Source organism: Diadema antillarum, unplaced genomic scaffold (genome assembly GCF_040938485.1).
Source record: "Diadema antillarum isolate AM-2024a unplaced genomic scaffold, OU_Dant_1.0 scf00000109, whole genome shotgun sequence".
Taxonomy (NCBI): domain Eukaryota; kingdom Metazoa; phylum Echinodermata; class Echinoidea; order Diadematoida; family Diadematidae; genus Diadema; species Diadema antillarum.
This window is the reverse complement of record NW_027270998.1, coordinates 2,201,562-2,222,311: the sequence shown is the minus strand read 5'-3', so window position 1 is coordinate 2,222,311 and position 20,750 is coordinate 2,201,562. Positions and strand designations below refer to the sequence as shown.

At 38.2% G+C, this 20,750-nt stretch overlaps 1 protein-coding gene across 1 annotated transcript in view; it reads left to right on the top strand.

Moving 5' to 3' along the window:
* Positions 1-20,750, top strand: part of LOC139719384 (uncharacterized) — a 139,355-nt gene that overhangs the window by 85,143 nt on the left and 33,462 nt on the right. The window lies entirely within an intron of this gene.

Genomic DNA, 20,750 nt, shown 5'->3' with positions numbered 1-20,750 from the left:
TGTCAATATTGTATACTATCAGACGGCCTTTGACCACACTGCTATTTATTGCCAGTGTGTAGGAGCAAGCATGTTTGCGTGAGTGTATGTGTGTGTGTGTGCTCTCGAGGAAAGATTGCTGCTCTTGTGCACAAGCGAGTGAAATTGAGAACTACAGTATATGCGTGGACAAATACATCAAACTTCCAGCAACGAGGTATCGGTTGCACTGCTAATTACTGCATGCAGTTCTAGCTCTCTGCTGACTGTATCAGTGGTGTGATCTTATTTCTTTAGTAGTGCCTGATGCATGTGGAGCTGATAAGCCGCCCCAGTCACTGCTATCTATGTGTGATGTGTAGTGGGGAGTTTACAACATACCGTATGTATCCAAGATGCTGTCCTCTTCCCCTGTCATGTGATGCTATCATGCATGTTGATCTCACCTCCCATGGACTCAATTGACCAGCATGAGAGTGATTAATATCTTGTCAATTTGCTAAACAGATGAACTCTTTGACGTGATGGGCCGTCATCTGATCGATAACTTCCGTGATCCCTTTCTGCATGCAGCTGGCTCTGTGTGATTGAGGTTGCCATCCCTTTTCATTAAAACCATCTGCTCCTTCATCATCAATAGTCATCGCACCTTGGCTTCAGGATCAGCGGTGGCGGGAGATGCTTTCCCTTCAGTTACGTGCCTTGAAATCAACCTGTTTCTGTCTTTTTCATCTCCCCCATTGTGAGTGAGCTCTAAAAGATTCATGTTCAGTTTGCTGAATTTCTTTCATTGGCAGCCTGTCTTCCAAAGGAGGCGGAGGAGAGATTCAGTGCTATGAATGATAGATGACGAATATTTATGTTTATTTAGTTTGATCTTGTGATGTAGCCTTGAAATTGCCATCGATACACAGGAGGAAGGCTGCTGAAGGGACTGTGAGATTGGGCCATTACAAGTAGAGAATTCCAGTGGTGGATACAAGAAATTGCAAACAATAACAAGGAACAGTTCGTGAACTGTGCTACCAGCATCCTCTGCTTGAGACGGTTGCCTTGACAGCAATCAAGAGATCACGTTTCGTGGGAGGTCATAGTTTGGTACCACTGCTGGAGCCTGCCACTGCACTTGTGTGCCATTCCCTGTCTATTCTCTCCCTCACTCTCCCCCTCTATCTCTCTCTCTCATTGTAATTTGTTGCTGGTATGTAATTCCTTGTTCCGATGCTGTCCAGTCATATGTGCCGCAGTACAGCAATGTGACTACGCTCACTTTTATTCGGTGTGCTCATAGTGGAAGCGTCATCTATTACACACCATCCCGGATACAAGTTCCGGCTGAAACAGCTCCATTCCTCTCTAACACGGGACCTTAGCCCTGGCCTGTCATGACACTTCTTGCTGCTGCTGCTGCTGCTCCCCTCCAGAGAACTGAGTAGCCCCCCACCTTCAAGTCCCCCACATTGCCCTCCTGGCGCTGGCCAGATGAGGTGACATTCTTGGACAGACCATGAAGGATAACGCCAACAAGAGCTTGGACATGATGGAGGTGTCGGACAATTCGAGCGAAATGACGACCGAGTCGGACAGTGATGATTCCTGGATGGACGAATGCTCCAGGATCTGCATGTGCGAGAAATGCGTTCCTAAGGTGGCTGTTACGCAGAAAGGACCGGTAAGAGTGTTTGCCCATTTTTTCCCATAAGTTGAATTCTCTGGAATTTATATTATCAGAATATTTACTCTTTTCCCTCCCCCATCCCAAATCAAAGGTTTGTTTGTTAGAATAAAGAAAATGATTATGAATTTGCCAGTAAATTGATGTCCTTGTGTTCTGTTTCAAAGAAACATATAATCTGATTATACGCGGAAAGTCTCAGCATGCCAGCATAATTATCGCAGGAGCCACATCAATACATAGACCTATATGGCAAAGCATCACTTCCATATTACAGTCATTTGAAAGCCGTACTCGTCGCAGAACATTGTACATGTACAACTTTTGTATTTAAAAAGAAGAATACATTGTTGAACCAAAAGCATGTAGTACTATACTGACATGAATATTTTTGTAAGAAGATATAGCAATGCTGTAGTTAATGCCCATTCATGTCTATATCCATCATATAGCATTGTATCTTTTTTAATGCAAAATACACATGATGTATATGTGCTCTTATTATCACTATCCCACGTAAGTTTTGCTCTTCTTCAACATGCACAATGTTTTGCTGTGGGTATAAACCATATCGAGTAAAACGCATGCAGTTTCTCTTGCAATTTCTCTCTCATTAACAATACCACTAGCTTCAAGTGGTATTAAACTCAATCCAGTGTCCATACCTTTTCGAGCACAAAATTATGATATCAGTCTATATGAGTGCGAAAACTCTTGTTTTACGTCAACTTTTCTCAACTTGATGTCTGCCACACCTGGTATTATATTTATATCTGATAGATGTGAGTTGTATTTGGATGTGTGCTAGCCATATTGTGTTGATTACTGTGTGCTCCCATGCCTGTTTAAGGGATTGGTAACCTTAGAACTTAATAGTACCCTTTTTTAATTAGATAAGTAATAGCAAAATCCTTTAAAGGGGTCCCTCGCAGCATGCTGCATACCATAGCTTGGTAATCACAAATCCTGTATACACAGTATATGTCTATCACAAATTTGTCTTTTTAACATGTGCTGGCAGTTTTATTTCCTCTGCAATAGTATGTTGGTACATTTCAAATACAGAAAGCTCTGTCATTAGTTAAGGAAGTTACACCATAGACATTCACCTGCTGTAATCAGACTAATCAAATGATTCATTTTTCAAGCTTGTGACAGTGGTATACATGTATTGCATCATTTAGTCACACTCATCTTTTCTTTTATATTTTAGTTGTTTGAAAATTTTTATTATGGATGCATATTTCCTTCTGAATAAGCAACACATAAACAAATTACAAATACTGAATATTCTTTTTGACCCAAATAGCCAGAAAGAGTGAATAGTACAGGCCTGACTCGTGGATTATATTTCAATATAAGTGCAGTCTCACCGAGTCTTCTCACTCAGTAGCACAATGTGGAGTGAATGTCAGTGCTCTGTATTCCAAAGTGGCAAACAAGTGCCCAGCATGCCTAGTTGGATTGGTAAATGATTAATCCAAGCCAAGTTCAGCCATGTTTACTTTGGCATGTTTTCCCTCATCAGGTAGGTCGTGATGACCTACTAGAGTAAATACAACGATAATAATTGTCACCGTGGTGTCAGACTGACTTTATATATGCCATTAGGTCATTTATGCTGAATAGAGTTGTTAATGTGCCATAAATGGTTCCCTTCCTGAACACATCATTGGTTATGGATTGGAACCAATCTGCACACAGGTGCTTTAATAAATAACAAGTGCTTGGATGGCGTTGTTGTTAATAGCTGAGAAAATAGAACAGTAGAGAGAGAGAGAGAGAGAAATTATTATATCTATTTGGTGAATCACTGTAAAGTGTGTTTGTCTGATGCATGAATGTTTGAACCTGGATGAATATAGATGAAGAAAAAAAAAAGTGAAAGTGAAATCTTCTTGTAATATCTCCATCAAATACTGAGAATCTTCAGAATCATGTACCGTATAGGCTCCCATAGCATATTAATGTTTTCCAGTATTTGCCACAGTGACTGTCAACATTTAAATCTGCACAGTAAAAGTTGTTCGCTGGAGGTTGACAAGTTCCAGGTTTTTCATATCATCCATTTTATAATCAGAAAGACTGAAACACTTGTAGGAACCCAAGTTCATAGACTTGCTGGTATGATGACAGGAACGTCTATTTGCCTTATGATTCCCTCTACATTATTACCTCCGCCAAGGGAGGAGGTTATGTTTTCGTTACGGTTGGTTTGTTTGTTTGTTCGTTCGTTCGTTCGTTTGTTCGTTCGTTTGTCTGTGCGCAAAATAACTCAAAAAGTAGACAACGGATTGGGATGAAACTTGCAGGAAAGGTTGAGAATGACACGAGTAACAAACGATTAACTTTTGGTAGTGATCCGAGAATTTTGGGGGAATTTATGAAGGATTTTTGATATTTTGGCAGGGAGGGTCAGTGAACTTGGGAGTTCAGGCTGCGCGTATTTTAGGTTTGCATGCGCGCACTTAAGTGCGTGCTCTAGTTTCTGCTGGGGTGAGGCGCGCTGTGCAGCTGAGGGTTTATGACGTAACAAAGGCTTCTATATTGGGAAATCGGCGACTTTCAGCACAGCATGGGTGGAAATATCTCTATGGAAGAACAAGATCAGTGGTGAAAATGATTTGCATGCTTGGCGGAGGTCTGCGCTCTCAGAGTGCTTTTCTAGTTCATGTTGTAATGAAATCAAAAGAAGTGAATACGTACAGTAAGATAACTTACAAGAAATATCTATGCCTTACTCCTTCATTAGGACTTACATCATATTTTGTTAGTAGCAGCAATATCTTTCTTGTAGAGTGCTTTTGAATCTGATGAACCACTGTATGTCATTATGCAGGATATTAACCTCTCTAGACCACTTCACTGTGAAGTGCCAGTGATGTTGTATGCTGCATAGTCACTTTTTTGGTAATGACAGAGCTAAAGACTGATAGTCTTGAATGTTATATGCGTAGCCATATTTGTTCACTTGTATGCATTTAGTAGAACATGGGAGTTCATATCTGTGAAAAGCTCGCATGGAACAACAAAGAATTTGCTGTCAGTTTCCGACTGCCCGAATCTAAAAAGTTTGCTCTGTTGGATCTGGAGCATTGTATGTACATCTCATACATCTCAGCGCTTGTTTCATAATCCCAGTAACGAATTGTGTACATAGTTCTATATGCAGCATATAGGTGACTGGAGAATTTTGTTCGACTGAATTGACCGTTGCCTATGATGCGTATGCTTTGGTGCACATGATATTCGCTAGTGGGCAATTCCATTCTGGTAGGCCTGCGCTAGTCGAGGTTTTTGAATGCACAGCACTGGGCAGCAAATCAAGATCACTTCAAAGAACCATAATATCTGATGACTGTCTCCCTTTAATGGGTGCAGTATGTTGTTGTTGTTTTTTAACCCGCACTGGCCATCTGTACATGACAAAAGAGATTGGATTATCATCATTTTGTAAGGAAAAAGGAAAGCCAGAGAAGAAACTGATAAGACTCTTCTTAATACTAACCTCAGAATTTCACACACACATTTATAACAAATGTTGTTCCTGATAACCAGGAAACTTACTTCAGTACTTCCAAATTTGTTTCATAAAGCAACTGTAGATATGTGCAGATTTTTTTTCTTCCGTAGTGTTGGAATGCGTGGAGTAAGTATATGAATTAAAAGGAATGGCATTATGACTAGGTCCCCAAATGAAAACAAGGCTATGAATTTGATAGTGAATTGATCTATCTTATCCCACTAATGCTCTTAACGAAGACAATTGAAATTTTACACAAAATCAGATGAAATTATCTGGAAGAATGTATTGCGAGACATTATGAAAATAATCAACTGCGAAATATATGAAGCTAGCAAGAGATATGATGAAGGTTGAATCATTTGTGTGTGGGTTTTTTTCCTGGAAAATGTTAATGCCATATGCCTCACAGAATGATTTCAGAGTTGGTACTACCATTACACTGAAAAAAAAAATCTGCAAGCTGTGAGCATTTTATGCATGTGTTTGCAACAATCAGCCTTGTCATCAATATCAGTCAAACCGTGTAAGTTGCTGCTGTGGGAAACTTGAGTCTGGATATCTCGAAACGATATGTGCAACCTTCAGTGAAAATGAAGCTTTGGAGTGCAGAGAGAATATTAATTGAATGTACGGAGAAAATGGCAGAAGGAGTGAGTGTGTAGATTTGTATTATACCTGTGTCTTTCTTATGGTGCCTCATTATTGCATTCCTTTCCCGATGAATTTCTGAATTGCCACAATTTACAGGTCAAGAGCAGAAAATGTAGGGGAAAAAAGATCCATGAACAGCTCTAAATTGGGATATACAACTGTATAAATTGTGAAAGTATGAGTAAATACTACTGGAAAGCTTTGTTCAATATTATAATTTTCACATGTACTTCACGCCCACACAAACTATGCATGTGTCTGACTATGTTAGTTGTGATGACACTTCAGGGACATGGATGTTTGAAGGGTACTGCCAGGCATGCACTTTGTTTTCGCTATACGTCAGATACACCACTGTTCTTGAACAAATTTCACAATTTTATGAATGTCAACACTTCCTACCAGTTCCACTGAAGGGCAGCATTTGTGCAATCTTTTACTGGGTTGACAATGTGTATAAATGATGCATCCCTTAATGCTATTATGTAACACAGGTAGATACATTGCTGGCCCCTGCATGCATCCATTTGCAACCCCTGCGCATATAAGGTCCTTGCTGTCATAGCTAATTTATGTGTGTGCCTGAGCTGTGGCTGATGCTTATTCCTTGTATCGCTGGAAGTATGTGCCTTGCTATAGCTGATATCATCTCCAGCTCGCAACTGTCACATTTTTTTTTTTTTGGGGGGGGGGGGGGGGGGGGGGAGGGAGGGGTGCTTTTAAAATCATGTTTGATATTAGTTGATGATTTACCAACTACAAGTCTTTCCTAGCATGTAAAAGTCAATTTTACTAGATTATTACAACAGAACAACAACAACAACAAATAATAACACAAGGGCACACGTGGCTTAAGCAATGACTTTATTATGTGTTGTGATGTTTTTTGAATATTTGAATGGCATGCCACCCACACATGTAGTAAAGGTGTGCCACAATGTAAATATGAGCCAGTGGCTGACATTGGGGTTCAGTGAGAATTTCAACAATTGGGCAAAGGAAGTAAGCCAGCCAAGCATGTCAGTGTTGAATGTTCAAACAAAGTTGTACACATTCCTTTTTTCTTGTTTTCTTTTTTTTTTTCTTCTCAAAACTGAGGGGAAAAAACCTGTACCCTCTGCCCACTAACTTATATTCTTTTCAATCTGTAAAGACTGCTGCATATTTGAAAATGGCATGCTGGAATTAAGAACAAAGTCCAATGTCTGATGAAAATATGCGTGCTAAGGGGGGGGGGGACATTTACTTTAACAACAGACATGTACAAATTGTATGTTACAACTACTCTCTTTTCTTTCTTTCTTCCTTTTTCCTATTATTTTTCAAGCTGTTATGAATGAGCCATAACTGAGATTCCAGAATAATACTGTAAGACCCCGTTTACAGCACGGGGCTGGGCCGAGCCGCGGCCGAGCCACGGCCGAGCCCAGCCTCAATAGCGAGGCGGGGCCCCGCAATTTTGTCCGTTTACACTGCCGGGCTCGGCCGCGCTTTTGATTCAAACCTTTCAATATGTTGTCGTAGTGGCACTCTGCTTGTAAACAAATGCAATTTGGTATTGTCTGGTTTCAGACCCTTTGCCAAATGAATTTCGTGGCGATGAAGTCGCCGTTCAAGCAAAGGCCTTTGCCGAAGGAAAAAATCTTTTGCAGGACAAAACTAGTTTTCAACGTTGAGGGGGTTAATATCCTGAACAGCGAAATAATACAGGCAGAGGGTTTGGAAGCCAGACTAAAATTGGCCGCGCATTTGGCCCAGTTTACGTTTACACTGAGAAAAGGCCGAGACCACCTCCAGAGCCAATTTTAGCCTCGCATTTGGCCTTTTACGCGTTTACACTGAAGCGGGGCTGGGCCGAGCTGCGGCCGAGCCTCGCACTGTAAACGGGGTCTAAGAGAACTTTTGCTCCACTTTCATAGCAGATGTGTATATCAATCAGATACTGGCTTGTACAATGTATTCACTTCATTTCATGAAGGGAAGCTCATGCAAAGGAAATGAAATGCAATGTAAAACATTCAAAATGAACATTGTGGACTTTGTGTTTAAATGGATTTTGTGAACTAAATAATTAAGTTTCTTTGTGTTTGGAAATGACTTGCTGTTATAGTATGGATTAGTAGCAAGGAAACAAAGGAGATTCTTATGCATGTACCTATGAAACAAGCATTGAAGACAATAAATCAATAAACATTTATAGCAAAATAGGAAATATACAAATGTAATACCATTTTCCCATTTTTTATTGGTTGAGAAGAAATGTTTATGATGAGTCTTTAGTCTTATGATGATGATGAGTGTAAACTGTAACAGCAGCTGTTGTATGTTCAACCATTGACAGAAAGTACGTATTACATACATTTAGGCATTCCATATAAAGCCTATGAATTTGTGGGTCTTTCTGTGCTTCCTCGGAACTACTTTCAATCTTATCTTGTTCATTCAGTAAAATCCATCATGAAAGTTCTTGTCTCTTTCCCATTATCTTTGGAGGGATACTTTTGCAAAGCTAGAGAGTGATGACGAGTAGAAAATAAAAGTGTCAGCACTTGATATGCCATAAATATCATCTTTGAAGTCTTTCTTTGGCAAGCTAAGACCTCAAGGAGGAGAGTTAGTATTCTTAAAATGCTATGGCAGACTTCCTCTGACGTACGGTACTTATCACTCCCAAGAACCCGAACAGCTGCTGAACATAGTACCTTCATCGTTGCAGCACTACAATCTTGGAACAGTCTCCCTTCAAAAATCCAATCTGCAGTTATTAACACAGATCAATTAGAAGAAAAAAAACAACAACAATAAAAAAACAACAAAAAAAAAACAACCAACAACATTTGTTCCAAAAGTAAAACTTCTTTGATTATCATTAATTTGTGTGAGTGCTTTGAGTATATTTTGAAAAGGCATTATATAAATATTGGTTGTTATTATTATTATTCCCGTTTCCTGTTCACTCGCTGTATTTACTGTAATCCAACATGGCTGAGGTCATTTACACTGTTTAAATACTGATGGATTTGACTGTCTGAGTAGAAACTTTGTTAATGCCTATCATTTCTGATCATTCATCAAACATGATGATCCCATGGCATCTGGCATATTAATTTACCATGTCACAGAGCTGAAAATTGTAAATCAACAATATGTATCTCATGGACATGTTACCATGCTACCACCCACTACTGTCTCCATCTATGATTTTATGAATAGTGACAGAAATGATAACTATATTGACGAAAAATGATATCTCAATGCCATTGGGGCTTTTAGTGCTTTTTTATGATGTCGATGTTCTTCTCTTGTTTCTCTTTATTATTGATAATGTTATCAATTGTACCGTAAAGTTCCGTGTATAAGACGCACCCGTGTATAAGACGCACCCCTAATTTCGGACCTAAAATTTAAAAAAAAAACAAACACGAAAATGTCCACGCAAATATTGCGTGTGTCATACATATTATTTGAGCTCAAAATTCCCCTAGAATGCAGCATGTACTTGCTCTATTTTTCGTTTCCTTTTATATTTTCTTTTAACGGTATTCATCGGACATCAACAAAATATGGAAGACGCAAAATGCGAGACTTGTCTCGGTACTCACTTGCTATTGTTTCGCCTTTCAATCGTGGTACATGTGTCATGCATATCGTACTCATGAGTGTACAGTACGATCTTTGCTGTCATACATAGCAGAGGGTGTCTCGCATATTGACGCATGTCAGACTGGAAGGTTCATTACGAAAAATAAGAAAAACATCAACAAGTGTAGCAGAGGGATCATACGGCAAGACGTACGGTGCGTACGGTAATTACACTTATGCACTGTTACCAGTAACATGTGTGTCTCTTGTACCATGCTTGTATGCACAGTGCTAGCCTTTTGCAAAAGGCAGCTCGCTATAATTTCAGCACACGCACACAGAGAGCAATGGACTTGCACACACAGCGCGCAACGGGCAAGCGTGCTTCGATCCGATCGCTGTGTGCACGCGAGTCCATTGCAAAAGCCTCTCTGCAGCTGCTGCCTTTGCCAAAGGCTTGCTAGCTAGCTAGCTACAGTGTAGCTATGCTATCCTAGCTGGCCTCGCACTCGTGAAATGAAGAGCAAATGAACGACATGGATATGCATGCATGCTTCACACATCGTTCATATTTACGGTGACATACAGTGTAGTGTCGATCCTACTCCGTATTTTACAGCTTTTGTCTATGGCCATATTGATACTAGTACATTGATAAGTTTTACGGTATCGGTAATTTAGTAATGATACCTGTACATCGCGTATTCCAGCTACTAGGTTGGCTGTTGGTAGCTTGGTAGACTGACATCGGTAGCATACAGCAGTGCTATTACAGCTGTTGTCTATGGCCAGATTGATACATCGTTACTGCACAAGGCCGATGTAAGTTTATCTCGTATTTGCAGCTTTTGTGTGTGTCCAGATTGAAAGATCGCTCTTTTATCCGTAAGTTTTAGTGATTGCTTACCTTCCAAACGTCGATGGGCATACATGGCCCCAAGTTGGCCTCATAAAATTGGGTGTACATGACAGATTTTTTTCCGTGATTCGACTGTACCCGTGTATACGAGGCACCCCCGATTTTCAACGTTTTCCGACGAAAAAATAGTGCGTCTTATACACGGAACTTTACGGTAATTATTTTGATTTCTATTGTAATTGTTATTTGCTATATTAGTAGTATTAATAGTGGTACATTATCTAGTATATTTCTTATATGGTCATAATAACTACAGTTTGCTTTCAAATTGTTTCAGAATCAGAAAAAAATCTCGGAAAGGAATAGGTATACATACACGAAGACAGAAACACAGACAAAAACATACTGATTCACCATTCAGATTTCCAATAAGATATTGACATTCAAAACTGCAGGACACATACTGATAATCTTTATCTACTGAATCAGTGTTACATAGTGGAGGGTACAGCAGGGTATAAAGTGGCATTGTTGCTCATTCATGACGTCACAGTTGAAATAGATCATGAGGATCATCAATCTTGACCTACAGGAAAGCGCCATAGAGACCGCATCCCTGGAGACAAGATGACGGAGATTCAAATCACCCCTAAAGCAAACAGCCAGTATTCACTTATAGTTATGGCTGCTCTTATTACGGATCCCATGCATAATTAAACGCCACATGAGAATCAAAAGTAATTAATACAGATGTTTTATGCCTATGAAAGCTATCGTCATCTCACTTATCAAATAACAATAGATATGATATGGTGTGTGCAGGGCATGGGACTGTTTTGTGAGAACTCTTGTCTCGATTGCCTTCATTAGTTGAACTTCTTGTATCGATCAGAAGTTGATTTCCATTGTGAGAACTAAGTTTTAATGGCTTTCTGCCAACAGCATAAAAATCTGAATATGCTCATGTTACAAGTAACATGTATGTTCATTCGCCATTGAAACTCTTGAGGCACTAACGTGCCAGGGAGAAACTTGAAGAAGATTTGAAGAAAAAACTTCACAAACTTGGTGAAGACCATACATGTACATTTAAAGCTACCATCATGAGTGTAAGTATTTGGGGCTGAAATATTTTACACAGTCTCAACAAGAAATATCATATCACTTAATGAATGTCAGCATGTTGATCTCACACATACAGTGTGAACTAAATCACATATGCTGTGAGCATGTCTTCCCTGACATTGGTATTTAACCAAAGATGTTCTAGGCGAGAAGGTATTGGTAGTACCCCCTTGGTATATAACCCAGATAAGATGTGCAGTATATTTTGCTCTTGTTTTCCAAAGCTTCACTCTCTTAAAGATATCTTCGCTATTAGCTAATATCTGTAGAGTAGGAAAAACGATTTAATATGTAAACCCATTTTGTTCGAATGATATACTGGCTTGTTCACTCTTGGTATCATAACCCATCAGTACGCATCATGGGGATGAGCAAAACTAGTTTAGGGCAGTTGCTAAATGCTAGAAGCTGTTTTGATTGTGGGGTTAGAAACATTTTTTTGAAACATGGAAAGAGATGATAAATGCAAAGCTGTTCTGAAACACGTTTCTAGCTCAGACCTGTCCACGCCAACCACTGCCCACTAAACACTTCTGCTCCTCGGGTCAAACTGCGCAATGGAGCTGTGCAGTAACAAGGCCTCTCGATTGACTCACGACAGAGTTGATACATGTATGCAACAATTCCAGAAAGGCAGTCTGAAAGGCGTTTGCAAACATGTTTTGATAGTGGGTATTGAAATGCATTTCAAACATGGAAAAGTTGATAAATGCAGCCAATAATAGGTGAATGTTTGTTTACCCAATCATAACAAACACCACTGTGTTATCATTATTTCCTCCGACATCCAGCTGTCACTGACTTCACATATTTTGCATTTTACTATTTGATTTTAAAAAATGTGTACCTAGTGTAACTTTCAAACTTAAGATACAATTTACCTTTGGGAGCAGTGATTCTAAAGAAATTTTAATTATCACATTTGATGCATACGTGTGTAGGTCAGTTGTATCACAAAACATAACATTAAAATTTTGCAATAAAACCTAAAAATATAGGGAGATATCGCTGTTTTTCTCATTAAACCGTAATTGTAGATGGTTTAGTCTAGAAACAATTTTATTATAACTATTGTTCACATTTTGTATATTTACCAATACTTAACATTGATTATCCTGATTAAAATTTTGGCAGTGGTTGTTTATATATCCTGAACTGACATTTTAAAACTATTTTGAAGCACTAAAGCTGGTTTTTTGTTTCATCTGCAAATGGTAAATAATGCCTTTAAATAGCTGGGTAGAGACACTTTATCAGTGACAAGATAATCAGGGTTGTCACAGATCACAATTGACTGTATGTGGACTTCAGACTGATATGATACAATATTATGACAAAGATATGACCTGTACCACCCCAAAGAATATTGCAGTGTGCTATGCAACATCATACTGCTCTATAAAGTTATCTGTAAAGTATTCCAATTTAAACACTGACATCAAATTTAGTGCACATATTAGTTGATGGGAGACTTATAAAATGATATCATGCACTTATATAATTTGCTTCTAATACTGTGACCAAAATTACTCATATTATAAAAATATATGAAAAATGAGATTGCCATAACATTCTAGCTCTTTGCCATATATTTGTTTTGTGTCTGGTTTGATTATGTTTACTTTGTTTGATTTTGCTATAATAAAGTCAAAATAACTCAGAGTGGTTGTTGCTATGGGCCAACTTTTCATGAATAAAAAAGATAGAAGAGACCTTTCCAAAAGAAGACTATTGTCTCCAAACAAAATTGACTCAGGATGCTATTGACTGCACATGGCTTATTGAAACAGTCATGTTTACTTCGTGGCAAAGACATGAGTTTGTTTTACATCCCCCGTGTATGGGCACAGCTAACAAATTAGCTGCATGCATGTATCTTCACTTCCTCCTTTTTTGAGCTAGCGTAAATCACCACAATGAAATCAAAACTACCAACTTCATTACTGAATAACACAAAGCAGAGGTTCTTTTTTTTTTTTTTCAAATTGTGACCCTACTTGTACAGCAACCGGATATCACCGTATTGGTCCTCTGTTACATGTCTAACTATCTGTGTTGTAGTTGATGTTTCATTTAATAACTTCATAACAGATGCTTTATCAGCTTACCATGCAACCAAGCACTAGTGAATTGTGGTCATGATGTCTCAATAGGCAAATGTGCTGGGAGTGATGAATAGTTGGGGGCAGTCCAGTATGATCATATTTGATTTTTGCAGTACCTGCATGCACAAAGGTGACTTATGACAGGCACAATCCTCAATCCTCCAATCCTCATCAAAGTACCTGTCCTTAACTACAATTCAGAAATATTTGTACAATTTCACATGTATAGTGAGGTGCACGAACCTCGCCAGGGGCCCGAATACCGCCACCCCGCTTAAAATTGTTACAAGTGCGCTAAACAAAAATTTATGCCTGGGACTGTGTTCAGTATCCCTTAAAAAGCTTGAAACATGGTAGGGTTACCACAAACAAGCAAACTGTGGTGAAAAACGAGCAGTTTTTCGCGAAAATTTGAAATTTATATTGGGATTACGTGTTATAAGTAGCCGCGCGCATCTTTTACGTGCTTGTCTATGGGAGCATCACGGTCGCATTTTACGTGCTTTGTCTATGGCAGCGCGGGTGGCGAGTTGCGGGTCCCTTCCTCAGCGTGCAACTTTTTTGCATCGTTCGCGTTTGAGGACGATAGGTGCAAATTTCCGGTATCGAACAGTGAATTTGTGGTTCCATTGGAATCTTCAGCATTTTTCCAATATGTAAATGGCATTTCATTTAATTTCAGTAACGAAATGTGATTCAAATATGCATAGACATTAACTATGGCGAGGTGCCGGTCACCCAAGTATACTATTTAATTTTGTAATCAAATGCTTCAACAAAATCAGAGTTCTTAATGATGCTCAGTTATTTTTTTTTTCATCCATTGTCTATAAATGGTCGAATTCTTACATATTTGGTACTGAAGTTATTTATTTTGACAACATGTCGACATGCACTAGGGTAATAGTGCACTGAGGAAAGCCTTAATGTCAATTCGCAAAAACAACATCTTGCAAAAGTGTCTGTGATCTCGTCATTCATGGAAATCTACATGTGAAAATAACAGCTTATATAGTAATGTGTGTTTTTTTTTTTGGTATTGTTTTTTTTTTTTTGTTAGGGGAGAGAGGAAAGAGATGTCACCTGTAGGTACAGTATCATCAGCTAATAACAAAAAGGGTGCTATCGCGTTCTAAGATTTGAGCATTAAGAAAACTAAACAGTCAATTATCATGAAATAAAAAGTTTATTTAATCAAAAAAGGGTAGATTTATGAGCCTTGTTCCAAATATAGGGTAAGATAGCAAACTTGTGGTTTTAATTTTTGACATTTCCCTGAAATTGATTATGATTTAAAATTGGCACCATAATGTAGAGGAGATCAAGCTCTGCAACAGGATATCAATAACTCTGTACCCCCCCCCCCCCCCATAAAGCCCTTCTGGTTCTCAGTATACCAGGTATTCTCTTCTCTCTTTTTTGGGAGAACTTATCAAAGTCTTTATTTGTTCATCCTATTCCATTTTTATAAGATGAAAAAAAAAATGGTTGGTCTTGCTTGTGTAGATCATTTCCAACAGTGCAAGAAAGCCACAGAGATTTTCATGTGTGCCAGTTCGTGACAATGCTATAGATCTTTCAATGTAGTGGCTGCCATGATTATGCTTCCTTGTTATGCTGCATTCTTACCCTTTTCTCTGCATTCCTCGACTACTGTATCTGCAGTCTGCAGTTAAAAAGTGTGGCAAGGATTTAACTCAATGTGTGTGTGTGTAGATATATAGGAGATTTGCTGTACTACATTGGAGACGACATAATACTTTGAGTGCATGTTTCTGATTAAGGCATATAAAATGTTTGTTTTATTTTTTTTTATTTTTTTTTACTCAGCAGCTGCATTACACTTGGGCAAAATAATTTTGGACACTGTAAAATGTAGCCTCAATTCCAATGGAGACATCTGTGTTGTTACTTTTTTAAAAGTTAAATTAGCAGGATATCTGCTATGACATTACCGGTATCTCAATCTGAATTGCAAATAAACGTATAATGTATTATATGAGTGTGATTGGAAAGAATATTTATCCAGCGTGGTAAGCTCAATGCTAAAAATATATCATGATTTCCAGTATTTATCTGCTTGGGGGGGTAATTTTCTCAGTGAAAAAAACTTTCATGCTGATACACACAATAGATTTCATTAGACGTTAAATTACATCAATTTTAATATCTTTCTGTTTTTAATTTTCTGGACATATCGTATGTGGATGTAAATTATATTGTCAGTAGTTGGAAAAGTGAATTGATATGGAGGATGTACTTTTAAGTCAAGGTGTAAGAGACATGTGAAGGCCATGAAGTCTGCCACACTATGCCTTATTTTGTGTGGAATTCTATCTACTCATTTTGAAATACATTTGCTTCACGTTCTTCAAGATTAATAGCACAGAAATGCATTTACATGTGCATGGACTTTGTTAATAGTACCATTTCATTGGAATTTCATGATAATTTCTTGTTGGAGGCATCTATTTATTCATGTACTCATTGCATTTTCAATCATTTATTCATGTTTTTATGCCTCCGCCACGAAGTGGTGCCGGAGGCATTATGTTTTCGGGTTGTCCGTCCGTCCGTCCGTACGTCCGTCCGTCCGTACGTCCGTCCGTCCGTACGTCCGTCCGTCCTTCCTTCCGTCCGTCCGTCCGTCCGTAATGAATTTTGTGGACAGGGTAACTACCAAAACCTTTTGAGGTATCCTGATAAAACTTGGCATGTATGTGTATTAGGGGGTGAAGTTGTGCCTATCAACTTTTGGGTGCACATGCTCAAGGTCAAAGGGCAAAAGGTCAAGGTCAAATGCTTAAAATTTCACTATTTCCCCCATATCTACGCAATGCCTAAAGATATTTTCTTGAAACTTAGTGTATACATGTATTACCCAATTAAGATTCTCTGGTGAAAGTTTGGGATCATGAGGTCAAAAGGTCAAAGGTCAAAAGGTCAAGTAAAATGTTAAAATTTCACTTTTTTTCTCTGTATCTTGGAAATTGTTCAAGGTATCTTCATAGAACATAGTATATATGCATGTACTGACTTGCAGTGTTTATCTAGGGAATTTAGGGTTCATTGGGTCAAAGGTCAGGGGTCAAAGGTCAAGGGCAATACTTCAAAATTTTACTATTTTCCTTATATTTATGCAATGCCAGCAGGATTATTTTTTTTTCACTTGATGTATGCATGTATAACCCAATAGAGATTCTCTGGGATTTTTTTTTTTTGCCAAGAAGGTCAAAGGTCAAAAGGTCAAAGGTCAAAAGGACAAAGATCAAGTGAAAGTGCTGAACTTACTTCTTTCTCCATATCCTGGAAGTGGCTCAAGTTATCTTGAAACTTAGTACATATTTATGTATGTTCTGCCTGACAGTGATTCTCTTATAAATCAAAGGCCAGGTGAAAATGATAACAATTTACTGTTCAATACAGAAATTGCACTTTTTCTCCATACCTTGAAAATTACTCATGGTGCATAAACTTATGAAAGGGTCAAAGTCAAGTTAAAGTTCTTAAATCCCCAAATACATGCTCTCCTATTCATCCAATTAAACATAGGTCAAGGAAGGTAAACATTCAATACATTTGTGACAAACATGTCATTTTAATATTTTGCCAATTTTGTGAAAATGTAATCACACATTGTCCACATGTACTATAGACCTATTAGGAGAATCATGCATTATGGCGGAGGCATACCAGTCGCCATAGCGACATTTCTAGTTACTTATTTAATCATACCATCCAACATATCTATCATAGCCATTCGTAAGTTAGTGTACTACAAGCAGACAAATACATTTTCGCAGTTCATGTGCATTTTACTGCATGTAACTGAAATGCATACATTATGAATGCAGAATACAATGTACTAGTACGGCCGTGAAACTTGGAAATGGTACGCTTACCTGCGGCTTACTTGTGACAATGCAGTATCCCTAGGTTAGTTTCTATATAATTATTTCTGTCCCCTTCTGCCCCTCCCCCAACATCCCCACACCCCCTCCCCCCTTTGGTTTCAGTGAGTACAATTATATTGTATGTGCTATTATGACAATATCTCTTGCATCTCATGTGGAGGTGCTAACATGCAGCGTATGCCAGATCCGTTGTTTGTTGAGAGCTGCCTTTGACGTCATCAGAGAAGTTTACCCAAGATATCATTACAGAACCCTGGAGTCGCTAGCTAGTCAGGCAGTATCAGTAACTTGGCTCTTGGCACGTTGTCAAACAGATAGACAAAGACAAATAGGCAGTAACTCACTGATCAAATATTGTAAGAGGGGATGTCATTACATTTCAGTGCATTACGACACCTTAGATGAAAGGGGAAAATGCAATGTATCTTTTTTTCTTTTTCAGTAAGCATTCCAAAAGTTGCTAGTAGAATACAAGTTAATATGAGTTGTGCAATGGCATTGTTCAAAGTAGTATATTTAGTTATTTCTATGTATACACAAAGCCTAAATATTTTCTAGATAGAATATGTGAATTGCCATGGGTAATTGAGCACACTAGGGCATTGATTACACACTGTACAATGTATGCTACCCTGTGTGTCCTCAGCTATTTGGGTCAATTTTACTATAGCGTTGTTATTAGTGTACCATAGCATTGTTATTAGCTTTAATAGCATTGTTTTTCCATTTGTTGGCCAGCACTGTCAATGTCCCACACCTATAGATAAAATTCAACCATTTTGAACCATCTCGATCACTCATTAGTGCCAGAAATACTGAGCTAAGGATGAATGAAATAAAATGCAGAAATACCAGAGTGATAACAATGATGTTTCATGTGCTGTCCCTGCAAAGTCCCATACTTCCTTGCCTGAAATACTTTCTTCTTTTTTTTCCTAGGTATTTTATATTTTACAGATATATGAGATATTTGGGCGTAGATATACTTGAACCTTTGTTATTGTATAGGAGACCCCTCTGAAGAGAGTTGAAAGTAAACATCACATTACTTTTTTTTTTCTTTGTTAGTCCTGTAACACCTTTATAGCTTCCTCTGATAGTTGTCTATATTATCAAGATATACTTGAGTAATCCTCCACACCCACACAAGGAAGTCAATACAGAGTCAAATCCACACATTTAGGTCACTTAATTGTGCAGGCAAGAAACTCATTTTGGACCCCGTTAGGGCCTGCAGTTATATCATGATTACATGAAACGAATTCAAGAGAAATATCAAACATCAGATTAAAGAATTGTGTAATTCAATACATTTTTGTAATCCGCAACTTTGATACACATCCCTGCGGAGAAATGTTTACAGGTGTGACATTGGGTGTCTCAAATCTATTTAAAGGACAAGTTCACCTTCATAAACATAAGGATTGAGAGAATGTAGCAATATTAGTAGAACACATCATTGAAAGCTTGAGGAAAATCGGACAATCCGTTCAAAAGTTATGAATTTTTGAAGTTTTTGTGCAGTAACCGCTGGATGAGAAGACTACTGCAGTGTGTGAATAACTTAGATGTCACATGCGTACAACAATATAAGGAAAATATAAAGAGAATTTCACAAAATTTCATCTTTTGAAAAAAGTACACATTCGTCCGACTTGTTACCGACAAATGTTATGGGTAATATTATTCCCCCTGCCTTTAGAAAGAGGCAAGTCAAGTGCTCTTTTATTATGCGAAAAAAGTGAAAATATGTTGAATTTTCTTTACATTTTCTTTAAACTGTTGTACGCATATGACTCACAAGTTGTAGTAGTCTCCTCATCCAGCGGTTTCAACACAAAAATTTTAAAAATTCATAACTTTTGCATCGATTGTCCAATTTTCCTCAAACTTGCACTGATGTGTTCTACTAATATTGTTGCATTCTCTCAATCTTTATGTTTATGAAGGTGAACTTGTCCTTTAACTATAGTAACACTAGAGGGCAGTATTCAGCTTGTCTTAAATGAATTTTTGCAGCTGCATGAGTACGATGGAAACGTGTGCTAAGCTGTCTATTGCATCAGCATTGGTGGGTAGATGATCAATGGGAATCATTCCATTTTGTCATTACTGACTTTTCTTCTGCATGCATGTAGAAGATGGGATGGTTTGAAACCTCGATGCAGACTAGACACATAGAAAAAGAAATCTATTGATTTGGGAAGAAAGGGAAAAAAAAAAAGGAAGAAGAGGAAGAAGAAAAGAAGAAGAAAAAAAAAACCCTCCAGTAAGGCGAGTGAAGTACCCTTCTCTAGCACACATGGGCTAATTGACTTTACACTGGAGAAGGAGGGATATTCCCCATTTTTGATAGAATCTGCTTCCAGAGTGTGAAAGCCTCTGGTCAGTGGTCTTGGAATTATTTGCATATAGTATCCTTGTGAAAAAGTTGATGGTTTTAATGACAAGTTAAGTCTTCAAGTGCAACATACACACTTGTATATAGATATACATTCATATTTTTGTATATGTGCCATATTATTTTGCAATTCATTCTTTGTACATCCATATCAGTAATATTGTTACAGGTAATAGGGGTGTATTATTTTGGGGTAGGCCCTAAATATAAATTAGATGTGGATGTTCTGGTCTTGGTACCAATATTTTGTTCTCTTATACTGAGTTCATGGTGAATTTGATATGTGTTATATTCCTTTTATGCTTTCCACATCAAATGAGTCAAAAAGTAGGCAGTATGATGTTATTTTGAAGTAGATATTCAGGCTTGCATCTGCAGTATTCACAAATATGTCTCTTTGTATGCATAGATTATGTAATAACTTGTGAAATAGCATAGTGAAGCATAGCAGTTACTCACAGTGGCCTTGTGCCGTACTAGGAGGAACAAAACTGAAACTCACTCTGTTATTAAGAACTCCATGCAGCTGAGGTTTCATATCAGGTCAGTTCCAACTCTACATTTACATAGAATGTTTTCATGTATTATAGTGAACCAATATAGACCGCAGGAATACTATACACCCTGTAAGTAGTATTACCGTTGGCTCTGTCATTCATGGCACTACTGTCTCCATGGTAACTTCAGTGTCATAGCAACACTTACCTCTTTCCCTCAGATATTTCCATGGCAACGCCAGCAAAGGCAATAGTGTGCCAGTCCTTTACGATCATGGGATGCATTTGTATTTTTTTACCCAGTCAAAGAGAAAGAAATAAGTTGAATGGAAGGGGGGGGGGGAGAGAAGGAGAGAAGATGAGGGAGGGAGAGATAGAAAGAGAGAGCCTGTAAAATGTATATTCTCCTGTTTTTAGAAGAACCAGTAAGGATTTG